We start from the raw sequence: 6,509 nt of genomic DNA on the forward strand, positions 1-6,509 counted from the left end.
GTTTTATCCAGTTTAAACCGGTTCTATGTGGATCTATCCGGTTTGAACCGCTTGAAACCGGTTCAATCTGGTTTTGTACACTTTTTACCGGTTTAAACCCGTTCAATCCAGTTTCATCAGGTTTAAACAGGTTCTATCTGGTTCTATCCGGTTTAAAAAGTTTTAAACCGGTTCTATCCGGTTTTATCTGGTATAAACCGGTTTAAACCAGTTCAATCCGGTTTTATCCGCTTTAAACTGGTTCAATCCGGTTCTATCCGGTTAAAAACGGTTTAAAGCGGTGGAATCTGGTTTATTCCAGTTTAAAGCGGTTCAATCCGGTTTTATCCAGTTTAAACCGGTTCTATCCGGATTAAACCGGTTTAACCCGGTTCAATCCTTCTATCCGGTATTATCTGGTTTAAACCAGTTAAAACCGGTTCAATCCGGTTCTATCAGGTTTAAACCGGTTCAATACGGTTTTATCCGTCTAAAACGGTTTAAACCGGTTCAATCAGGTTTTATCCAGTTTAAACCTGTTCTATCTGGTACTATCTGGTTAAAACCGCTTCAATCTGGTTTTATCCGGATTAAACCGGTTTAACCCGGTTCAATTCTTCTATCCAGTTCTATCCTGTTTAAACCGGTTTAAACCGGATCACTCCGGTTTTATCCAGTTTAAACCGGTTCTATCCCGTTGAATCCGGTGTTATCCGGTTTAAACCGGTTCAATTCGGTTTTATCCGGTTTAAACCGGTTTAAACCATTTCAATCCGGTTTTATCCATCTAAAACGGTTTAAACCGGTTCAATACGGTTTTATCGGGGCTAAACCGGGTTAAACCGGTTCAATCCGGTGTTATCCAGTTTAAACTGGTTCTATCTGGATTTATCCGGTTTAAACCCGTTTAAATCGGTTCCGTCAGGGTTTATCCGGTTTAAACCGATTTAAACCGGTTCAATCCGGTCTTATCCGGTTTAACCCACTTCAATCCGGTTTTATCTGGTTTAAACCTTTTTAAACCGGTTCAGAGCAGTTTTATCCAGTTTAAACTGGTTTAAACTGGTTCTATCCGATTTTATCCATTTTAAAGCAGTTCAATCCGGTCGTATACGTATTAAACCGGTTCAATCCAGTTTTTTCTGCTTTAAACCGGTTTGAACCGGTTCAATCGGGTTTTATCCGATTTAACCGGTTTAAACCGGTTCAGTCCAGTTTTATCCGGTTTAAAACGGTTCAATCCGGTTTTACCCGGTTTAAATGGGTTCAATCCAGTTTTATCCGGTTTAAACGGGTTCAATCCGGATTTATCCGGTTTAAACTACTTTAAAGCTGTTCAATCCAATTTTATCCTGTTTATACCAGTTTAAACCGGCTCAATCCGGGTTTATGCGGTTTATACCGGTTTAAACCGGTTCAATCTGGTTTTATCCGGTTCAAACCGGTTCAATCCGGTTTTATCTGGTTTAAATCAGTTCAATACGGTTTTATCCGGTTTAAACGGGTTCAATCCGGTTTTATCCGGTTTAAACTAGTTTAAACCGGTTCAATCCAATTTTATCCTTTTTATACCAGTTTAAACCAGCTCAATCCGGGTTTATCCGGTTTAAACCGGTTTAAACCGGTTCTATCCGGTTCTATCCGGTTTAAACCGGTTCTATCCGGTTTTATCCGGTTTAAACCTGTTTTAACCAGATCAATCCGGATTCATCCGGTTTCAACCGGTTCAATCCGGTTCTATCCGGTTTAAATCGGGCCTATCGGGTTATATCCGGTTTAAACCGGTTCAATCCTGTTCTATCCGTTTTAAACTGGGTTCAACCGGTTCAATCCGGTTTTATCCGGTTTAAATCGGTTCAATCCATTTTTATCTGGTTTAAAACGGTTTACAATGGTTGAATCCGGTTTTATCCGGTTTAAACCGGTTCAATCCGGTTCAATCCGGTTCAAACCTGTTCAATCCTGTTTTATCCTGTTTAAACCGGTTTAAACTTGTTCAATCCGGTTCTATCTGGTTCAAACCGGTTCTATCCGGTTTTATCCGGTTAAAACCAGTTTAAACCGGATCAATCTGGTTTTATCCGGTTTAAACCGGTTCAATCCGCTTTTATCCAGTTTATACTGGTTCAATCCGGCTTTATCCCGTTTAAACGGGTTCTATCTGATTTTATCCGTTTTAAACCTGTTCATTCCGGTTTTATCCGGATTGAACCGGTTTAATCCGTTTCAATCCGTTTTTATCCGGTTTAAACCGTTTTAAACCATTTCAATCCGGTTCGATCCGGTTTAAACCGGTTCTATCTGGTTTTATCCGGATTAAACAGGTATAAACCAGATCAATCCGTTTTTATCCGGTTTACACCGTTTCAATAAGGTTTTATCTGGTTTAAACAGGTTCAATCCTGTTTTATCCATTTTAAACAGGATCAATCCGGTTCTATCTGTTTTAAACCGGTTCTATCTGGTTTTATCCTGTTTAAACCAGTTAAAACCAGTTCAATTCTTTTTTATCCAGTTTAAACCAGTTCGGTTTTATACGGTTTTAACCAGTTTAAACCGTTCAATCTGGTTCTACCCGGTTATAACCTGTTCTATCCGGTTTTATCTGGTTTAAACCTGTTTAAACCAGTTGAATCCGGTTCTATCTGGTTTAAACCGGTTTAAACCGGTTCAATCCGGTTTTATCCTGTTTAAACCGGTTCAATCCCGTTTTATCCAATTTAAACCAGTTTAAACTGGTTCAATCCGATTTTATCCTGTTTAAACCAGTTTAAACCGGTTCAACCCGGTTTTATGCGGTTTAAACCAGTTCAATCCGGTTTTATCCGGTTTAAACCGGTTTAACCCGGTTTTATCCGGTTTAAACTGGTTCAATCCGGTTTTAACCGGTTTAAACCGGTTCAATCCGGTTTTATCCGATTTAAACGAGTTTAAGCCGGTTCAATCCAGTTTTATGTGGTTTAAACCGGTTCAATCTGGTTTTATCCGGTTTAAACCAGTATAAGCCGGTTCAATCCGGTTTTATCAGGTTTAAACCAGTTTAAACCGATTCAATCCGTTTTTATCTGGTTTAAACCGGTTTATACCGGTTCAATCCGGGTTTATCCGGTTTAAACCGGTTTAAACCGGTTCATTCCGGTTTGATCCAGTTTAAACCGGTTCTATCCGGTTCTTTCCTGTTTAAACCGGTTTAAACCGGTTCTATCTGGTTCTATCCTGTTTAAACCGGTTCAATCCATTTTTATCCGGTTTAAACTGTTTTAAACCGGTTAAACCCGGTTCTATCCGGTTAAACCAGTTCAATCTGCTTTCATCCAGATTAAACCGGTTCTATCTGGTTTTATCCGGTTTAAACCATTTTAAAACATATCAATCCGGTTTTATCCGGTTTAAACCGGTTCAATCCGGTTTTATCCGATTTAAACCAGTATAAGCCGGTTCAATCCAGTTTTATGTGGTTTAAACCGGTTCAATCTGGTTTTATCCGGTTTAAACCAGTATAAGCCGGTTCAATCCGGTTTTATCAGGTTTAAACCAGTTTAAACCGATTCAATCCTTTTTTATCTGGTTTAAACCGGTTTAAACCGGTTCAATCCGGGTTTATCCGGTTTAAACCTGTTTGAACCGGTTCAATCCAGTTTTATCCGGTTTAAACCGGTTTAAACCGGTTCTATCCGATTTTATCCGGTTTAAACCGGTTTAAACCGGTTCAATCGTGTTTTATCCAGTTTAAACCAGTTTAAACCCGTTCAATCCAGTTTTATCCGGTTTAAAACGGTTCAATCCGGTTCAAACCCGCTGAATCCGGTTTTATCGAGTTTTAACCGGTTCTATGCAGTTCTGTCAGGTTTCAACCAGTTTAAACCGGTTCCATCCGGTTGTATCCGGTTTAAACCAGTTCAATCCGGTTTTATCCGGGCTAAACCAGTTTAAACCGGTTCAGTCCAGTTTTATTGGGTTTAAACCGTTCGATCTGGTTTTATCCGGTTCAAACCAGTTCAATCCTGTTCTATCCGGTTTAAACGGGTTCTATCCGGTTTTATCCAGTTTAAACAGGTTCTATCTGGATTTATCCGGTTTAAACCGTTTTAAACCGGTTCAATCCGGTATTATCCTGTTTAAAACACTTCAGTCCGGTTTTATCCGGATTAAACCTTTTTAAACCGGTTCAATCCAGTTTTATCCGGTTTAAACCGGTTTAAACTGGTTCTATCCAATTTTATCAATTTTAAAGCAGTTCAATCCTGTCCTATCCGTTTTAAACTGGTTCAATCCGGTTTTATGTGCTTCAAACTGGTTTAAACCGGTTCAATCCAGTTTTATCCGGTTTAAACCTGTTCAATCCGGTTTTATCCTGTTTAAACTGGTTCAATCCAGTTCTATCCAGTTTAAACCGGGTTAAACTGGTTGAATCCGGTTTTATCCGGTTTAAACCAGTTGAATCGGTTTTATCCGTTTAGAAGCGGTTTTATCCGGTTATATCCGGTTTAAACCGGTATAAACCGGTTCAGTCCGGTTCTATCCATTTGAAAATGGTTCAATCCGGTTTTATCCAGTTTAAACCGGTTTAAACAGGTTCAATCCGGTTTTATGCGTCTAAAACGCTGCAAACCGGTTCAATCTGGTTTTATCCGGTCTAAACCGGTTTAAACCGGTTCAATCCGGTTTTATCCAGTTTAAACCGGTTCTATGTGGATCTATCCGGTTTGAACCGCTTGAAACCGGTTCAATCTGGTTTTGTACACTTTTTACCGGTTTAAACCCGTTCAATCCAGTTTCATCAGGTTTAAACAGGTTCTATCTGGTTCTATCCGGTTTAAAAAGTTTTAAACCGGTTCTATCCGGTTTTATCTGGTATAAACCGGTTTAAACCAGTTCAATCCGGTTTTATCCGCTTTAAACTGGTTCAATCCGGTTCTATCCGGTTAAAAACGGTTTAAAGCGGTGGAATCTGGTTTATTCCAGTTTAAAGCGGTTCAATCCGGTTTTATCCAGTTTAAACCGGTTCTATCCGGATTAAACCGGTTTAACCCGGTTCAATCCTTCTATCCGGTATTATCTGGTTTAAACCAGTTAAAACCGGTTCAATCCGGTTCTATCAGGTTTAAACCGGTTCAATACGGTTTTATCCGTCTAAAACGGTTTAAACCGGTTCAATCAGGTTTTATCCAGTTTAAACCTGTTCTATCTGGTACTATCTGGTTAAAACCGCTTCAATCTGGTTTTATCCGGATTAAACCGGTTTAACCCGGTTCAATTCTTCTATCCAGTTCTATCCTGTTTAAACCGGTTTAAACCGGATCACTCCGGTTTTATCCAGTTTAAACCGGTTCTATCCCGTTGAATCCGGTGTTATCCGGTTTAAACCGGTTCAATTCGGTTTTATCCGGTTTAAACCGGTTTAAACCATTTCAATCCGGTTTTATCCATCTAAAACGGTTTAAACCGGTTCAATACGGTTTTATCGGGGCTAAACCGGGTTAAACCGGTTCAATCCGGTGTTATCCAGTTTAAACTGGTTCTATCTGGATTTATCCGGTTTAAACCCGTTTAAATCGGTTCCGTCAGGGTTTATCCGGTTTAAACCGATTTAAACCGGTTCAATCCGGTTTTATCCGGTTTAACCCACTTCAATCCGGTTTTATCTGGTTTAAACCTTTTTAAACCGGTTCAGAGCAGTTTTATCCAGTTTAAACTGGTTTAAACTGGTTCTATCCGATTTTATCCATTTTAAAGCAGTTCAATCCGGTCGTATACGTATTAAACCGGTTCAATCCAGTTTTTTCTGCTTTAAACCGGTTTGAACCGGTTCAATCGGGTTTTATCCGATTTAACCGGTTTAAACCGGTTCAGTCCAGTTTTATCCGGTTTAAAACGGTTCAATCCGGTTTTACCCGGTTTAAATGGGTTCAATCCAGTTTTATCCGGTTTAAACGGGTTCAATCCGGATTTATCCGGTTTAAACTACTTTAAAGCTGTTCAATCCAATTTTATCCTGTTTATACCAGTTTAAACCGGCTCAATCCGGGTTTATGCGGTTTATACCGGTTTAAACCGGTTCAATCTGGTTTTATCCGGTTCAAACCGGTTCAATCCGGTTTTATCTGGTTTAAATCAGTTCAATACGGTTTTATCCGGTTTAAACGGGTTCAATCCGGTTTTATCCGGTTTAAACTAGTTTAAACCGGTTCAATCCAATTTTATCCTTTTTATACCAGTTTAAACCAGCTCAATCCGGGTTTATCCGGTTTAAACCGGTTTAAACCGGTTCTATCCGGTTCTATCCGGTTTAAACCGGTTCTATCCGGTTTTATCCGGTTTAAACCTGTTTTAACCAGATCAATCCGGATTCATCCGGTTTCAACCGGTTCAATCCGGTTCTATCCGGTTTAAATCGGGCCTATCGGGTTATATCCGGTTTAAACCGGTTCAATCCTGTTCTATCCGTTTTAAACTGGGTTCAACCGGTTCAATCCGGTTTTATCCGGTTTAAATCGGTTCAATCCATTTTTATCTGGTTTAAAACGGTT

The sequence above is a fragment of the Cynocephalus volans genome, chromosome 4 (assembly GCF_027409185.1).
Source record: "Cynocephalus volans isolate mCynVol1 chromosome 4, mCynVol1.pri, whole genome shotgun sequence".
In the NCBI taxonomy this organism is placed as follows: domain Eukaryota; kingdom Metazoa; phylum Chordata; class Mammalia; order Dermoptera; family Cynocephalidae; genus Cynocephalus; species Cynocephalus volans.